At 35.9% G+C, this 20045-nt stretch overlaps 1 protein-coding gene across 9 annotated transcripts in view; it reads left to right on the top strand.

Moving 5' to 3' along the window:
• LOC134225218 (serine-aspartate repeat-containing protein F) overlaps positions 1-20045 on the top strand; it is a 45301-nt gene that overhangs the window by 2643 nt on the left and 22613 nt on the right. The gene's annotated exons all lie outside the window — the stretch shown is intronic.

The following is a 20045-nucleotide window of genomic DNA, read 5'->3' on the forward strand; positions in this document are numbered from 1 at the left end:
ATAGGAAACAATAGGTAGAACAATAAGATCCAGATAGATTAAAGTGTCATTTAAATCCAAGAAAACAAGTCTTGCAATTATTTTACATATAAAACTTTGGCATATATAGTTCGGCAAGATTTTAATGCAAAAAAATTGAAGCTTTTTATACAGATACGGCATCAAAAAAAAAAGAAAATGTTAGATTTCAAAACACTGGATGTTTTAAAATCCTCCAAAATTGTAGATACCAAAAGTTTTTACAATTTCTGTAAGAACTGCATTAAAATCAGCCATGCGCTGGTTGGGTGTAGGAAAATGATGAGGCAAGACCTGAACTTACGAAGCAGAAGCGAAACCCACTAGACTATCAAGCCATTTAGCAATAGTAATTATCTGAATTAAGCGAACTTTATTATTAATATATCTATAATAATATAGTACTATATTGATTAAAATCCCGAACACTCATTTTCATATTGACATTGTCGTTTGTCTGACATATTTCAATGACATGTTTCTGATGCTTTTTTCCAAAATATAACTAATATTTAAATATTATCCAGAGTTTAATATTTTACACAATGTTTTGCGGAATTAATCAAAAAAGGATTATTATGTTAAGAAAATTATTTTGAGCTTTTTAGTGGAATGTCTTCACTTGTCATAAGACGAGTTTGTACAATCCCATTCCATTCCCACTCGACTAAGTCGAGTCAAGTACGAGACACTGAAGACGGCCTTACTGTTGAGGTCGAAATACGTATCTGTCAAGGTAGAATTAAGTGGTGGAATTAAATGGGATTGTACAAACTCGTCTTATGACAAGTGATTATTATGTGTTTATTCAAAAGGTTTTCTTATTAGCTAAATAATGCATTTCGTCGAGTAAACTCACAGCACGTGCTGAAAAATAATCTTTTTGGCGCTTTGTCAGGGTTCAGCCAAACCGCACCAAGCGGCTTTTTGACTGACGGAAAACGGAACGAATTTGCTGTACATTTGTTGTAGGAGATCCTCAGTTATGGCGTTGAGCGATGTCCGATGGGATTTATGATGAAGTGAATATGTTACATGTAAAGTTTGGCAAAAAATAGGACATTTTTCATTGGCGCTTGGTGTGATTTGGCTGAACCCGGACCACTTGTTAAACAAATAATTATTAATTTTATAGCACATATGAAAGCTGTGTCTTATATGGAAAAAATGCCACATTTTTCTTTTTACATATTTTGAAAACAGAGTTTATCTTTTTAATTTTTATTTTATTCATTTTTTCATTTTTATTTTGTTCATTTTGCACATTTTGTTCGAAATATGTTGCACAAAATCGAAGATACCGTTTTGACTCAAATTTCAAACATGACTCATATTCCACACTATGGCTTTTTAGCACCCTAAAACTGAAATTTTCAATGATTTGAACTAATGATCCTATGCAAAGAATTACGCGAATGAAACTGAAATGGTCATTTAAAATCGAGTGTTCGGAATTTGTGTCACAATGGTAAAAAAAAATATCCGCTGAAGAATATCCTTTTTCTGAGGATGGTTTTGAAAGCGGACGGCATCCACTACTCCCCAGCAGCAGACCTCAAATAGATTTGATTGCAGCAACCTCAAATGTGATCATGTTTGATTGTGTATGAGATGCGTCTTCTCTACAATATGTGTGGGACTCGATATGTCATAAAGTACAAGCCTACAAGAGCGGGCTTCCGGTCGAAATCAACAGGAAGTGACGCACAAAAATCGCAACCATAGACGTATCGCGTTGAGACCGCGAAGTGTGCTAAGGTCGAGCACCGTCATTCATACATCCTTACGGGTACATAAAGACGCATTATCACGTGGACGTCTGGAATTAATAGCTCAGTTATCTATGCCTACTTTATCTACACTGGAGAACTCGTATAGTCGAAATGTCAGACACAGTTTACCAATGGAGTCAAACATTAACATTATTTTTAGACGAATTATGCAAAATGGAGCAACTTTGCAAAAAAAATTATGGGATTTTTTTTTTACACGGCCGTGTAAAAACAGAATCGGGTGTATGTCAGAATCCAATATGCCAGTGTTGAAAAATGCCATTTAGGTGTCATAGGACTAATTTGCTAAAAATTTGCTCTTTCAAAAATTATTTACAATTATGATTTTTTTAATAACATGTAGCTTTTTTTATTCCTGTTCGGGTGTGCCGCTGCGACAAGTTATCAGATGTGCCGCGGTTAGCTATCCCAGGGTGGCCACTGAAATTCGATATTCAAATTCCCGGTTTTTTCCCGCTTTTCCCGATACATTTCGTCAAATTTTCCTGGTTTTTATTTTACTTGAAAAGAATACGGTAACAGTTTTTGAACTTTAACTAGGTGTTTTATTCTCTAACCAAACCGGAGGTTAGTTTTGTATAGAAGCAACTGATCATTTGTATCGAACCTTTGAAATAAATATATTAAATTACCAACAACGTGTTATGCGAAATGCATTCTCGGTTTGACCTTATACAGACTATTTCAAAAAATATCTTCCTGAGAAACTAATGAGAATATTCAAATTATCTCAAAATTATGTGAGCAAAGACATTATTCTCTCTTAAAAATTAAATCGATAATTTAACTTAGAGGACTAAGAGAACTAACTTAGCAATTAAGAAGTAAAGCAGTGTATAACATCTCCAGAGTGATTGGTATTGCTTTTCTAAGAAAAACAGAATAATACAACAACTAATTTGAACACAGCTTCACTTGAAGACTTGTTTCTGATCAACATAATTATTTCGTTCTGAAAACTCAGATGTGAATATGTACATTATGTACCCACGACCCTGAGTACACAAGACTGGTGCTTTTAAATTTTCAATTCAACATCTTCCACATAATGTAAATATTCACATATGATTTTTCAGCACATAGTAAAGTTACACAGTTAGAAGTAAGTTTAGGAACCTATTCCTTATTTTCCGTGGAACAAATTGAAAAATATCATAGAGATATCCTTTACCTTCATAACCATCTATTTTATAAAATTAGTTGCGAGGATAGTTGTGCAAAAATACTAAAATAAAGATGTTTTACTTTTTGAAATATTACAGAAAAAACCATAAAATATCAAAAAAATACCAAATTTTTAAATATAAGTCACTCGAAATTGATATTAAAACGATCCATTGACAACATAAACTGGATTTGGGAAAAGATCTACAATGGATTCTGTTTTTACACAATTTACATTTTCTCAATTTTGCACTCATCCTAAATGTTTAACACATATTAATTACCATGTGATTTTTCTTTGAATTACTTAGGATTTTTTGAAACATGTTTCAAAGACTTTGGTGGAAAATTGAACTCATACGATCAAAATTACAAGCAAAAAAATCGTATAAAAACAGAATCCTGTGTACTTAATTTTTGTACCTTACACACACACGCCATGCACTAAAATCATATTGAAGATCCAGTTTAAAACAGAACTGAGCTCTCGCGACAATCGCATTTTCTCCCATTTCTGGATGTCGCAACTGCATCGCGAGTAGTGCGCATCTATGCCATAGCCGTGCGCCATCCTGCGCACCACCCGCGATGCAGTTGCGACACTTGGAAATGGGAGAAAATGCGATTATCGCGAGAGCTCAGTTCGGTTTTCAACTGGATCTACAATATAATCATTCAGCTCGAATGCGACAGAATAATAAATATTAAACGATAAATCACTTTGTTCTATCAGCTTCAATGAAAACTTCGAAGAGCTTTGAATTAAACTTGACGAAAAATTTCTTTTTTCCCGGTACATGTCCTGAATTCCCGGTTTTTCCCGCTTTTTTTCCCGGTGACTTCAATTTCCCGTCTTTTTCCCGCTTTTCCCGTTTTTCCCGGTTCGGTGGCCACCCTGTATCCAAGCTTTTTGTAAAACGAAAAATTCTCCACTGGTTCAATGGTTGTGTTATGTAATTAATGCATCTTCCCTAAATAATAATGTTAGTTTATTTCTCGGGCTAAGACTGGAGTGCCCTGCGCAATAAATAAAATTCTTCTCCAAGACTGGACTTTATTACCCGTATTCTTAATGTATAAGCTCATGTTGAATTACTCCAGAGCTAAAGAGAAGCAATGCAGTATCGATTTCGAAACAGTCAATTTTTTGCAAGCTTTTAGGTACGACTTTTGTTTTCTTATGACGCAATCCCGGGAAAGATGGTTTCTTCCTCTTTTATGTACGTGTACCAAGGATGTTATCGATCATTTAATAATTTGCGTTCAATCATTTAGTAGTTTGTCAATAACTCATTCCAAAAGCTGAATATCAAAATGTGTTGTATGGTGGACTTGTAGTGCGAAGGTTTTTCTACAACTCTGCCTGATGTTGCGTTGTTTGAATTCCACTAGCAACGGATTATATCTATAATTTCAGACTTAAGTGATAACAAAATTCCAATCATTTAGTTTAAGATGCTGCAACTACCATACACCATACAACACATTTTAAAATTCAGCTTCTGGAATGAGTTATTGACAAACTAATAAATGTTCGAACGCAAATTACTAAATGATCGATAACATCCTTGACGTGTACCTCCGCACCCAAGTAACATTTTGAGTTTTATCATACTCTATTAGCAGTTTTGGAGAGTAAATTTTCAAGACTAGCAATAAAACTCAAATCTACATGACAGCCTCTTGATAACCGCTACAAGATTATGTTATGACTAAGTGGACCACTCTTGAGATCGTCTTAGAAACAAGTTTAAGGTTATTCATAAGAGTTCCATAAAACCGCTGTCAAAAAAGGGAATTTTTTTTCCGTGGAGCTATTTGTTATTGTTTTGAAGAAAAAGGATAATCATAGAAATGGAAGAATGAAATTAAAAACAACATCACGGGCATGGATGAAAATAATAGGTATTCAATTATTGGAAATTGGATGCCCAGAATTCGTTCGCGTGCTTGCAAATTTTTCTGCGCGTTCGAATTTCTGGTGAAAACAGGTAAGAAAATCAGTTTTTTCAAGTGCGCCGTCGTAATACTGTGATTTACGACCAATTAATTAGTGTAGATAATAAATTGATATGCTGCCTTTTCCTCTGGTGGCATTCCGATTTGCAAGGAAACATTTCTCGTGCTTCAAATTGTGAAAATCATCTTGAAATGCAGCGATTATTAGTAATTGTCATTAATAATAATCGCTGCATTTCAAGAGATTTTGCAAAAGATTTACGCCGATATAAAATTATTTTTTCTTACCAGCATGGCTGCTACTACACTATGGGCAATTTTGACGGCCAAAATAACATTTTGCATAACTTTCAAATATAATAAGTATTTTGCTGAAAGTTGCTGCAATCGATTCCTTACGATTAGTTTTTTTCATGTTCGTTCTATATTCGCTTGATTTTTATTATTATATATGCAGCTCAGAACCGAATTTTTGAACTTACGACAATCAATCTTTCTCCTATTAGTCGCAAGTTTCATCACAGCGCATCTGGTTGCAAATAATGTACACCAGTTGCGCAATGATGCGCTATAAGTTGAACGCGAATAAAATCGGTTTTCGCGACTTCGAAATTTGATTTTCAACTGGAATCATAATATCTGTTTCATTTTCAGAAGTGGAATTTGACCAATAAACAACAAAATCTTAAATATGCGAATGCTCAGTTAGGAAAATTTATGTATTTTTTATGTTCTTTGTTTAAAATATTTGGGGAACATGGAACAGAAACATCTGTTTTTAGCCATTCGATTGACCATAGTTCACCAAGTTCAACATAAACATTATGTTCTTGTTCAATACCATTATAAACCTAATTAAAACTACTAAGTTTTATTTAGGTTATGCGTAAGATAAGTCTTAGACCAATATATTCGGTTTTATGACAGTTTTCAAAATTGGTTTTATTAGAGTCCTCAAGATAATCATTAGGCCCCTAATAAGCTCAGCATTTGACATTTGTGGTTTTATTGAACTTTTTATTATGATTTTGAAGATAGCTACAAGTCTTCCAATAAGGCTAATCTCGCAGTATTGATCAAAGCTGCGATAAAGCCGTTAAAAAACTTAAATAAATCAATGAAGTCTTGAAATTGTTACTTGGGCAGTATCATCCATGGCCATCAATGAAAAAGACATCATAAAAATCACAGTTGAAATAGCGACCGTTGCGTTGGCAGTTGCGGTTGTGTCTTGCGACTTTGCCATTTCCGCATACTGCTTGGAGCGCTTCAATTTTTGTGTACGCTATTTGTACACTGGACAATCTCGCAAACCATTGGAAAGATCCATACCACAATAAGCACATTTTGTAGCCTGTTGGTGGCAGCACTTCTTTATCTGCTTGTTAAAACATTTGCCCCAACTGTTTGCAGTTGGTACAATTGTATGCATTTGGCACAAAAAGACGCACCGAAAATAACAAATTCTCGATATCTCTATAACACTTTGGGAGAATCGAGCCGTTGAATGTCACTCGCAGTGATCAACCATATAATCAGGCTTCCATAATATAATCTGGAAATATTTTCTGAAATAATATAACTGGGTCCTTGCGAGCAAAGGCGTAGGATTGCCAATTCAGCTGAGGTGAGTTCGATTCTTTGTCCGAGACGCGGAAAATTACACTATTTTTTGCGTACATGGATCTTTTCCAACAAGTTCGCCCTACATGTGTGCAGTTTCTATAGCAACATAACACTATCCAACGATATTTTTTTTCGTTCCCTTCAACCATTTTAAATGTATTCAATAGATTTTGTTTAGCCTGAATTCAGATACATATTCAGATTTCTGTAACTCGTACAGTTTTTTAGATAAATAGATTTCAATTCACAAAAGTTCCTTTTTTTCATAGAAATTTGTTTTCTCTGCTCTGAAAAGCTGAATTTCGGCTCCTCACTTTTAGCATAAAGTTTGAATTTGGTAGAATAGACCTTGCAGAATTCATGTGGGTTATTGGATTTTATTTGGCACGTACATTTGTAGTGAAAACGGAATTTAATTCACAAATGTGCGTATTTTCATAGAAATTTGTTTTCTCCGCTCTACAAAGCAATATTTCGGCTTTGCTCTTTGGGTAAAAAGTTTGAATATCGTAGAATATGTCTTGCGGAATGCATATGTTTTGTTAGATTTTATTCGGCATTTGCGAAAAACGAAAAAACGTATTTTCGTAGAAATTTGGCTTCGCTCCTCTGCAAAGCTGAATTTCGTCGTCTCACTTTGAAAATGAAGTTTGCATTTCATAGAATGGGCCTTGTCGGATTTTTTTTTTGAACGTACAATTGTTGTGAAAAACGAAATTTAATACACAAACGTGCTTATTTTCATAGAAATTTGGTTTCTCTGCTCTGCAAAGCTGAATGTCAGTATCTCACTGTCTGAACAAAGTTTGAATATCAAAGTATGAGCCTTGAAGAATGCACAAGAGTTGTGCAAAATAAAATTTAATAGCCCATATGCATTCTGCACGGCCCGTTCTATGAAATGCAAACTTTAATCCCAAAATGAAAAGCCGAAATTCCGCTTTGAAGAACAGAGAAACAAATACTTTCTTTTGTGAATTTAATTCCGTTTTTTACAATCAATGTACGTGCCAAATAAAATCCAACAATCCACATGCATTCTAAAAGGTCTATTCTATGAAATTCAAATGTTATTCTCGAATTGAAAAACCGATATATAGCTTTGTAGAGTAAATAAACCAAATTTCTAGGCAAATACGTACTTTTGTTAGTTGAATTCCGTTTTTCACAACAAATCTATGTGCTAAGGAATATCCAACAAGCCAAACTTCCAAAGTGAGAATCAAAAAATTTAACTTTGCAGAGAAGAGAAACCAAATTTCTTTGAAAATACGCACTTTTGTGAAAAAAGTCCATTTTTTACAACAAACGTACTTGCCAAATAAAATCCAACAAACCATATACATTCTACAAGGCATATTCTACGTATTTAAACTTTATTCTCAAAGTGAGAAGCCAATATTCAGATTTGCAGAGCAAATTTCTTTGAAAATACGTACTTTTGTGAATTAAATTCCGATTTTTTACAAGAAATCCATCGTTCACACCGCGAAAATCGGACGACTGCGGTGGGCCAGGCACGTAGCCAGAATGTTGGACAGTAACCCGGTGAAAATGGTTCTCGACAACGATCCGACGGGCACAATAAGGCGAGGTGTGCAGCGGGCATGGTGTATCGATCAGATGGAAGATAACTTGCGGACCCTCAGTAGACTGCGTGGTTGGCAAAGTGCAGCCATGGACCGAGCCGAATGGAGAAGACTCTTATATACCGCACAGGCCAATTCCGCCACTAAATAAATAAAATTAATTTTCACAACAAATGTACGTGCCAAATCAAATCTAATAAACCATATAACTTCTGCAAAGCCTATTCTACGATATTTAAACTTTATGCTCAAAGTGAGAAGCCAAAATCCAGCTTTGCAGAGCAAAGAAACCAAATTTCTAAGGAAATACGTAGTTTTGTGAAACACGTTTTCCTCAAAAACTGGACGTGTTGGAAAAATCTTTTAAGTAAACGGAAAATGGTTGAAGGGAGTGAAACGTTGTTGACTAGTGTAACAAAATCGCTCAAAAAGGGCCGACAATAGCCATCGTCGCAACACAAATGCCACAGTAGCGACGAGTTGTAGTGTCTTCATTGCTACTCGATGCATTGTCGATGACGCGCACTGTATTAGCTTTCGTCGTGCAACCAAATCGTCATGACAACATCGAAGAATAAAGACTTCATACCATTATTCTTCAAGCGGCAGCTGTCATGCGAAGATTTTTATTAATCATTTGAAATAATGAATTTGAAGTAACGTATGAAGGCGTTATAAATGTTATGAGGGCCCTCCTTAACCGTGCGTTAAGATGCGCGGCTACAAGGCAAGACCATGCTGAGGGTAGCTGGGTTCGGGTTCCGGTCCAGTATAGGAAATTTTCGTGTTAGTAATTTTCTCGTCTTCCCTGAGCATAAAAGTTAGCCTCATGATATACAAATGCAAAAATGGTAACTTGGCTTAGAAACCTCGCGGTTGATAACTGTCGGAAGAGCCTAATGAACACTAAGCTGCGATGCGGCAATGTCCCAGTGGGGGATGTTATGCCCCTGAAGAAGAAGACATTTATATTACAAAGGTTCCCACTATTTGTATATTTGGGACGCCATCATGTTTTCAACCAATCCATCAATAATGACGTGTAATCAATTGTGTAAAGAAGCGACGGCGGAAATCGTCATGACGTTTGGCTGCGCGACTATCTTCGTGGCAGGCATGCGGTGCGAAGAATCCGAATAGGTATTACGTCGTGCTATGTTATGACGAAGACTGTATTTTTTTTCGCTCTCTTCGTACGACAAAAATGACTATTATCTGCCCTGCTTATAATTCAGTTTTCTTATCCTCAGATACATTAAATCTATTCTACAGACATGATGTTTCAATCAGTGTTGCATTTGAACGCGTTCAGTTTGCGTTCAAAAATATTGAACTGAACCCGTGATCATAAAAACAGCACGCGTGTTCCGTTCAAAAAATTGAACTCCAAGGAGGCTTTGCTTGAACACAGTATGAACTTTGTTATTCGCTCTGTCAGTTCGTTCACACCACTGCTTCCGGTCTTCTGTTCGCCCGCTATGTAATCAAACCCTGAGATTAAACCAAATAATTCAAGTAGAGTCCATAAACATGTGTCTTCCCATTTAAACCATATATCTTTTAATAATTGCACAAAAAAAACTATTATTGACTTTTTTATTTAATAAATAGTTTAGGAACTTGGTGGAAATTTATGTTTCCTGCAAGTCAAGATTCGAGAAAATGTGTGAAGAAAAAGAACCCGTTGCGTTCTTCTGATTTTATCTAATTCATGTTTTAATACAGAAAATAAATGATTTGTTTAGATGCCATTGTAAAGTTTTCATGCTTTGAATCTCTTACGCATTTTAGCGGTTTGTAAGTTTGATATCGGTACCACTATTAGGTTTCGGCTCATTTCCGCATTCTATCGAACTCAATAATATACATATGAAAAATTAACGCGAGCAAGTGTCTACATTTTGTCTACAGGTTTTAATCATGCATCTATTCATTGACGAAAACATAATATATATACTCTTCTTTCAGATAAATAGTTCCACGATTTCCCAAAACTTATTATCATGATTCAAATAATAAGATTGAGGAAAAGCTTTCATAAGACACGTTTATAGTGTATAGATATTATTTAACTAACACGTTGCCAATTTTCAATTATACAAATAAAGATAGATAGAAATAAAATGAGAATCCGCCATCCTTGACCAAAAAACACTATTGTTATTAGAACAACATCCTCGTTCGTCTTCTCTTATAGAATTCAACTCAGGATTTGACTGATCAATCACTATACTAAGGCGGTAGTACCGATTGCTTACGGATTGGTGACCATGTTTCGACGGAATGCTATTTAATAGGGCGAATAATTGACCCACGCCATTTACAAATCTCATAATCCAAGGACAATCAGCCAATAATTACCGATGGAATAGGTCGATTAAAGCTGCCAAAGTTTCTACGAAACAATTTGGTATTTACAGCCATGTGTAGAGATAAAGTACTTCAGACAGCAATACAAAGTACTGGAAGAAGGGCTGCTGTTCAAAAATGGAAGCTATTTTACCTGTCGTTGACACGAGTTAGTCCTATCCAATTCAATTCCACTGTTTGTAGTCCTTTTGAGTCATTTTTTTCGTGTATTAAGGATCGGGAAAAAATTTTTCGGATGAGCAGCTAAAATTCCATGATCTCAAATTCTAAGCCCCGCCTTACCACGAGAACGTTGGCCTACGTCATGTTCTGAGTCATTTTCCATAATCTTATTACGAAAAGCACAAAGCTACATAACATTTTCTTAATTTCCCTTGAAATTCTGAATTAACCGTTGACTGAAGCCTCTCAATTATAAGTCTATTTACTTTAATTGAATTATGATTAATTTCAGTCTTTGTTATATAAACATAATACGTCAATATTTAAAAAAATAAGACTTTATAAAGGCATCAGATTGTTCAATTTCACTTACGTGATATTTAGAACGCGTTCAAAAATAAGAACTGAACGCAGAGTTCAAGAGCCAAATGAAAATTCTGAACGATGATCCAAGATTGCTGTGATCAAGTCCAGATTAAAAGAACGAACGGGCTTTTCTTAGCAGATTTTGAAATTGCAGCAGTTTTTGAAAAAAAAATCGATTTTGAAATTTTTTTATCCAAGGGACTTGGGAAAATGGGGAAAAAACAATGTTTTGTCAATAACTCCGGAACGCAATGGTCGATTGGGCCAATTTCCAATAGCGAAAAATTAGGACGGATTCCGCGTCGAATGCAACCTGTTGCAATCGGATAAGGCTGAGCACAAAAAAGTGTGTCTCACATTTTTGTACACACACACATACATACACACATACAGACATCACCTCAATTTGTCGAGCTGAGTCGATAACACTATGGGTCTCCGAGCCTTCTATCAAAAGTTCGGTTTTGGAGTGATTTATAGCCTTTACGTATACTTAGTATACGCTAAAGGCAAAAAGACAGGAACACCGTCTTCGACCAGAGGTCGTACAGAGTGAACACCTAGCATGACACAACGGACATGACACATAACAGCCTGTGAGCTACCAGTGGAGAATTTTCCGATCATGAAAAGTTTCCTTCTTATCGAGACGGAAATCGAACCCACACTCCCTAGCACATGCGTCTAGACTCTAGACGCATGTGCTAGTCTAGACGATTGACGAAATACGTATCTGATGACGAAATACATTAAAATCAAATGGGTTGAAGAACTTGTTTAGTTGGTGGCTGATTTAATGAATGGGCTCGAAATACGTATCTGTTGACGAAATACATTAAAATCAAATAGGTCGAAGAACTTGTTTAGTTGTTGGCTGATTTCATGAATGGGTTCGGGCATAGTCTGTGCTTCGTGGGTTCAGGTACAAAAAATCGCGTCGACGGAGTGGCCTCTTTGGAGCGTACAGATTGAGCTTAGTTAGCAGAGCAGGACAGTCGATAGGGTTGGTGTGCCTTGAGAACAACTAATTTTTAAAAAATAGAAGGCATATGAATGGTGTTATTATTACAAACTAAAGGTTCCCCTTTCTGATCCTGAAACAATAGTGAAAACCTTCAAAATCGCAAAATCCATAATAGAAACGCATGTCGCATGCATTAGCATTTTGTTTCCTATTATGGCAAAGGCTATATGGTGTTCTTATAAGATTAGCTAATAATGTGACAACAATGAAGGACGTTGAAAATTTTATAAAATGATTTTTTTTTCAATTCTCGCTCTTAAAATCATATGGCGTAACTGTATTGATCGATTTCTCTTCATCCATTTTAACTTTAACCCTTTCCCACCCACGACTTTTTTCAAAGATTTCAATAGGAAGGAATCATCTTTGAGAAAAATGCTAGAACAAAAGTTATTTGGCATAGCCAAAATTAGTGGAAAACGAACAAAAAAGTTTTTGATTATAAACCAATAGTTAATTGATTGTTTTCAATATTTTCACTATTTGTACTCAAAATTGATTATATTTGCAGTCTAATGGAACCATAAAGATGTGTCAAATATTCCTTTTTGTTGTTGAAACAATTCGATGTAGGTTAGAAGGTGCAAAATTCGATGGTGCCCCACAGACACCATGGGCAGGAGAGGGTTAACTCATCGACAATAACTCAACTGTTTCAAAAGCTACAACCGTAATTGTTACTTCTGGTGCAAGATGCAATCATCCTTTGTCACATCAAACCTTCAAATCTTCGGCAAACTACCGCGATTCGCCTCATTTATGAAAAGAAAACACCGAAGAAAAGTTATCGATCAATGCAGTTACGACCCTATCCTAAGCGCGAGAATTATCTTTTATGTTTCTTGGTGGAGAATGAAGAAGTTATCGTATCCGAATCCTATGGATTATCTGAACATGTTTTGTGGTGATTTGATAGTGCTGTCCAATGAGAGCTTGAAATAGCTCGAAGTTTCTCCCTGTCCTGCTCATGTCCATTTGTTGACAAAAAAGAACGAGCAGGACGGGAACAACTTCGAGCTACTTCGAGCTGCTCATTGGACAGCACTGATGTGTCTTTCGGTATCGAGTTTTCCGCGAGCGGTAATGACTGCCAGCTTGCCTGTGAGCTACTCTCTGATTTGCCGTTTGTGGAGGTCAACTGCACCCACCGTTCTGAGCATTTTGATCAATGTGTTAAATAAGAAGGCGTGAATCCACTTTATCAGCACCTTATTTACCACATTGGACCATATGTTGAAGCTCAAAACAGTCCGTGTCACATTTTTTTATTTTGTAATTTTTCGTGTCATAATCATTTAGTGAAAACTTTATCCATAATGTCGGACATTATTCCGGCGAAAATGGTTCTTTATTTTGACTCTGGTACAATACCAAATGGAAGAAGATTTGCGATTACCTACATAGCTACATATGCTGGCAAAGTACCGTTTGATACTAAATTATTCTCTTACGCTCTGTTTTCCTTACAATCTTCTACTCTAAGTTAGTAAAATTAAAAGCAGAACTGTAATATTTTGATTGATAAACCGCAACTGGTATTTGGAAATAGTAGTATTTGTCAATTAAGCACATTTGATATTATCGAATCTTTAAAAAAAAATACGTTTATGTGCTGCTCATTTAACAGCTCATTTCTAAAATTAACAAACCGTCAACCAGCGAAGTATGGCTATGATCACCGTAAACTAGCATTCGCAGATTTCATTTCGTTCTGTGAGCAACATCCAAACAATTTGTTCACTTTCTTTTGTTCCACATCCACGTGAAAAATCGGGAAAACGAACGAAACTCAGCCAGCAGAAAGGATGCATTTGACTACGGCACAATGTCAAATATTTTGGGCGCATTTCTTGAATGCGACGCCACTTAAAAATAAAAAGTTCTTGGCAAAAAATACGGACTGTCAATCTTATAATCTAAAAACACCCGCATTGTACGACGGGACTTGTGTTCGAATTACCTAATACGTTGACAATCCATTTGAAGTTCTATATTTTGTAGCGCCAAAGCCCACGTGGGCGGCCCAGCATCCGGTGCGGTGCATACGTCGCAGCTACAACAGCCTTGTCAAGGTCACCGGTTCATGATCTGCGTCCGTAGATACTCCATCGGATTTAGCAAAATTCACAAAATCGTCGCTTACGTGCAACATGCTCTTGACATAGATCCGCGTTTAATTCTGGGATCCATTCATCGGCTACCGGAGCAGAATGAGGATGAACACATCGTCGTCTGTGAGCTTCGAGAATGTGACAGGGTGTAGCTTATTGAATCTATTTTCACACGCTCTGTTCGCTTGGTATGGAAATTTGATGATCTGCCTCGATTTCAATGTCACCGAAGAATTAACGGTTTGTCTTCATCTCATTAGGGTTTATAGCGGTTAAGCTATGTGATATTTCTTTTTTTTTCGAGATTGTATATAAATTCATTTTTAATATAAATAAGAATTATTGAGACAGACATATGGCAATATTATAACGAAAGCGCCATTCTTGCCAATATTTTTTTGGATCTGTGAAAATCTAGTCATTTTCTGCTTCTTTATTCATTTGTAAGGTGAGTTGAGAATATTGGTGCAGTAAGGGTATACGTATTAGTTTATACGAAATACAAATGAAAATCAATTCGAGATAGAAGAAAACGTTCTCGATAGTTTACGAAAAGTGTCAAAATAGATATACCATTTCAGCTGGCGGTGGCTTGAATCCACATGGCGGTTTTTATAAGGTTTGTTTCACGTGGATATTCTTCAATTTTTTTTTCTGGATGGCCTAAATCCACTGAATTTCCTTGTTCCAGGTGTTTTACATAAATTTCCAGGTAAAAACAAACGTGCCATATATAGATTTTACCTCAAAAAAGTAAAAATTGCGAAAAATATTTTTTTAAAGATTTTTTTGGTGGCCTCACGAAAACAATGTTGTAAATTACTTAAGAAATTTCTCCAGATATTCCTTTAAAAATTTCTCCATTGATTCCATCGGAAAATCCTTCGGATTTTGAGAATCGGTTCAGAACTCCTTCAGGATTTAATTTCTTTGCTAAAACTTTAGAAAACATCTCAAGGAAATGATCTGGTAATTCCTTTAGAGATGTGTTTGGCGATTCCTTTACGATTTTTTTTGAATTCCTTTAGGTGTTTGTTCGAAAATGTTTTGTGAAAATCCCTCGGAAATACCTTTATAAAACACTTTGCAGATTGATTCAGATATTGCTCTGATTTTTTTTTAGGATTTTTTTTTGGAAATTTGGTTAAGAATTCTTTCGGAAATTTCTTAGAATTTTATATCAGCTGTTTTTTTTTTAAAGAAACTTAAGAAAACTTCTTAAGGAAATGTTCCGGAAATATTCAAAACTTCTTACGAAAACTCCTTCAACAAATGTGTTGATGCAAAAATATGAGATTGCTGGATCCATGACGTTAGGCATAAAGACGATAGGCATAATACCTTCTTAATGTCTTGGGCTATTTTTTTGGGCATTTTATGCTTAACATCCTTTATGCCTAACGTACTCATGCCTAACGTCCTTATACCTGTTCGCGTGACCAACATCTAGTTTGTCCTAGTTTGTGACCAAAATCTAGTTTGCTTGGATCTAGCAGCCAAGGTACCGGTACTTTAAGTGTCGAACGGCCAAGTTATAGCCTATTCAGATTACGCCATTTGTGATCATAAATATCATGATAAACAACAACCTGATGTCATCCCCATACATTCAATTTTCTTTCTCAGCTTCAACACGATATTTATTACGATAAATAATCTAATTGTAATCTGAATAATTTCGCAGAATAGTTTCGATGGTTACAGCACAGACAAACAGACGTAACACTGATGAAATTTCCATCGCCCATGCTTTGAACGGTCGTTTTAAACTAAACTGATTACTCGTTTCACACCTAGAGGCGCGCGTATCGTTTACCTTTGGATTTGACATCTCACACTAGCGCCTTCTGTTGACATTGTCGTACTAAATAACATTTCGTGCAACATGCACGCGAGATGGTGATAAAGTAACTGGGCGATGAATTTTTCAGGAAATTGTTCTAACTGTTACGTCTGTTTGTCTGTGGTTACAGCGCCACTAGCGTTCTATTACTGCTTTACTGTAAAAACCTTCGGAAAACGCTTTGGATATTCTTTTGAAATTCCTTAGAATTTTTTAGGAACTCATTCAGAAGTACCTTGAGGAAAACTTTTAAAAAACACCTGGAGGAGTTTTTCCGGATATTTTGTTTTTAAGAATTCTTTGGATACTTCGAGAATACCTTTAGAAACTCTTAACTTAAATTTCTTTCGTTTCGAAATTCCTCCGGGAATTCTTTTCGTTCTCGCTTAACTTTTCAAAAGGACCTAAGTAACATTTTTTTCATGAATTAATTTGAATAGCGCAATCAACAGAACAACATGAAAGCTATTGATTGCAGTATTCAAATTAATTCATGAAAAAAATGTTACTTAGGTCCTTTTGAAAAGTTAAGCGAGTATTCATTAAGCACTTCCACAGTTTCCAGGTTTCTAAGCCAGGTTACCATTTTTGCATTCGTATATCATGAGGCTAACACGATGATACTTTTATGCGCAGGGAATCTTGAAATAATCATCCTGGTGTTATTTCATAAATTTATCCATAATTCTTTGGAAAGTCTTCTAGACATTTTTTGTAAATACTTTAAACAATTCTATGGAAAAAAAAACCCAGGAATTAATTCAGTAAGTCATCCAAAACATTCTTCAGGCACACCTTTATTTTTTAGAATTCCTTCAGAAATCCTTCCATCAAAAACTATGCCAGGAATTCATTTTAAAATTTCAACAGGACTTCTTTTGGAAAGTCCTCCGCAAAAGAATTACCAAACTCCTTCGAAACCTCCTAAGGGAGTTGCTTTCCAATTTCACTAACATATCACAAATTCCTTCGGAAATTTCTAATTTCTTCCGGAAATTAGTTCAGAAATTCTTCTAAGGATTATTAAAGGAATTCCTCCAAAAATTCCTTTAGTAATATTTTCAGAAGTTTCCACAGGAATTAATGCAGAAATTATTTTATTAACTTACACGAAAAATGCCATCTATTCAGTTTGGTGGGTCGCGTGTACTATTGTGCATCAGTTGAACTCTGCCAGTATAAATTTTTTAACCAAAAAGGTTTGTAATAACATGTTTAATAAAACTTTGAGCTGTTTTATGAATTGTGCAGTCAAGATTCCAGACGACTAGGTTTGCTTGAGCCTAATTACGTTTATGGCAGCGCACTCTAATTTTATCTGTCTATGTTGACGAGGGTTCGGTAATTCAATATAATGGTCCTTCGAGCAGGATTATTGTTATTCAATAATTCAAATTAGATGTTCGACTTCAATGAATTGGTTATTTGCAACAAGCTTAATGGATCACGCATAAGAATTATTTTCACTGTGATTCTTTACTGAGCTTTAGGCAATGGTAATCTCGGTCAATGATTGACCAGAAACAAAATTTTCAAGATTGCTTTCATAATGGAAAGGAGAGGGAGGGAAGAGTATCAGCGTAGAAACTGATCTCTCTTCAATGCTGATACTCTTCCCTTTCTCTTCAAATGACAGAAGTTAGTTTGATTCAAATAGTAACGAAAATTGTCCGCCGCTCGCTTTTTAAAATCCACTTCCTATATATAATATTTTAATTTCTGCCGTATCTCAATGGAACTATAAACTATCAATCTGTACTTTTGCCTGTACATCTGAGTTTGGAAGATGATATTTTATTTATTTATTTATTTGTATAATTTATTTTTCTGATTTAGTAGTCTTCATTAAGAATTAAAACTAAAGATGCGTCATTCGATGTAAAATCGTAGCAAACGTTGCCGAAATCCTGGAGCGCTGATGTTGAAATCGAATTGAACGGAACCTTGAAACAGCGAATCATGGCGACTAGCAGCGTAGTTTGTGCTTTTTACTGGCTCATATAACAAAGCTCTAGGCCGAAGTGTTCGAGAAGGTGCGTAAAATTGAATCCTGGCTAGTTAATCGGGCACGTCCGGCACGTCGTACTCTGATAGCAAAATTTTGGCGATGAAGACTGCTTGCGCCACATGTCTTCGTTTACTAAGGGTATCCAGTTCCACCAGGCGACAGCGATACGCAAATTGAGCGGGTCCCTTCAAGGCAGCTGGCGCAGTGCGTTGCGGACCAACTTATGCTGAACACTGAATCAGGGCTGGTAGCGACCAATGCCGCCCAAAATAGTGACTTTAGTGACCAAAGCTGACGAAAAAAAAGACCAAATAGTGACTTTCAATTAGTGACTTTCATAGTTTCAGTTGCAATCGTCTAATCGAAATTAAGCGTTTTTGGGTCGAGGGAGAGTTTTTTTTTTCCGTAATTTGTGGCGGAAACCATCTTTCACTCACCACTCTCTCATAACTCAGAAAAGAAACAAAAATCGTGCACGCTAACTTTTGCCCTCTCTTTTCATCCCAAGGAAATTTCATCAAATTTCAGTCAAAGGCAGGACTACTCGAAACTATGAGTAGTCCTGCGAGCAAATCAAACGTTTACGCCACTGGATGTGAGCGAAACATGGTTATCTATCACTCATAACACCTGTTTTTCTTCCCCGAAAAATGATTTCTAGGCAAAAATCTGCGTGAATGAGCATTCTCTTCTCGTGAGAATGAGTGAAAATTACGATCACTGGATTAGCCTGAACGATCAGATTTGCTATAGGTTTAGGAAGTTTTTGGAATTTTTAGTGCGGAAGGAACATCAGTACCGATCGTTTTGGTAGAAAACGAAACAAAAATTATGAAAATTCAGTTACAACAGACCTGGAATTGAACGCTCGACCTTCTGGTGCAAGATACAATCATCCTTTATCACACCAAACCATTAAATCTTCGGCAAACTACCGCAATTCGCTACAATGATGAAAAGAAAACATCGAAGAGCAATGGATTAATGCAGTTACGTCTCTATGATATGCACGAGGTTTGTGATAAAACAATTTTTTGTTATAAAAAAAATATGATAAGCATGTTTGTTTTAGGTATGCACTAAATAACAAGCCTTACATCAACTATTGGTTTTCCCGAAGCACCAGGAAGAATATCTAAAATTGAAAAGATTAATCTGAACCGCAATAGAGCAATTGATAGAGGAGATTGGACTGACTTAATCCACTTTTCTCATTTTCGATGTATCTCAGCGCATGCAATCTTCAAAATTAAGGAGACTTTATTCTCTTTATATAATATCTACATCTTTTCCCGTCAAAAATTGCATCTCGTTTTATTGTCTCAATAGATTCTTTGGCTTATTTATTTAAGGTCAACTTTCTCTCTCTTTCAATTCTCTCTATTTTAAAAATCCAAAACAAAAGTTAAAAAATGCTGCACGTGTGAACCGGTCTGAAAAATTCTCCCGCTGTTCGTTCAAAATCGGGCGAATGTTAGCCCAATCTGGAAAAACAGCAATTTTTAAATATTTTGTTTTAAATTTAAAAAAATACTGGTGTCAAAAAATTGGGGTTCTTTGGAAAAGTTGACTTTAAATAAAATAAAGAATCGATAGAGCAAATTAAAATTTTTGACGGTAAAGGTCAATTAGCTACTGGTGAAATGCCAGTAAGAGCAGCGAGTAAAATGGCTGGCGAAGTTTCAGAGCGATCTTTTTTCCAAGATCCGTAATTTCATTTCCGCCATGAACAAAGCATCATCCGACTTATACATTAAGCTTCATTCAAAAATAGTCAATAGTACCAAAATACAGTGATCGTTCGCTAATTGGGGCACGACCTCACCCCAACTAGCGAATGCCGTTCGCTAATTGGGGCGGTTTGACAAGCGTCAATGTTGTTTACTTTTTGCATTGAACAAAAGAAAATTTTACGCGCCAGAAAATATCGATCCCGCCAAACACGGAAACAAAACGTCAACGCGTTTTTGACATCACATTCTGACGTTTAGCTGCTTTTTAATTGGGTTTCG

This window comes from Armigeres subalbatus, chromosome 1 (genome assembly GCF_024139115.2).
Source record: "Armigeres subalbatus isolate Guangzhou_Male chromosome 1, GZ_Asu_2, whole genome shotgun sequence".
Classification (NCBI taxonomy): Eukaryota; Metazoa; Arthropoda; class Insecta; order Diptera; family Culicidae; genus Armigeres; species Armigeres subalbatus.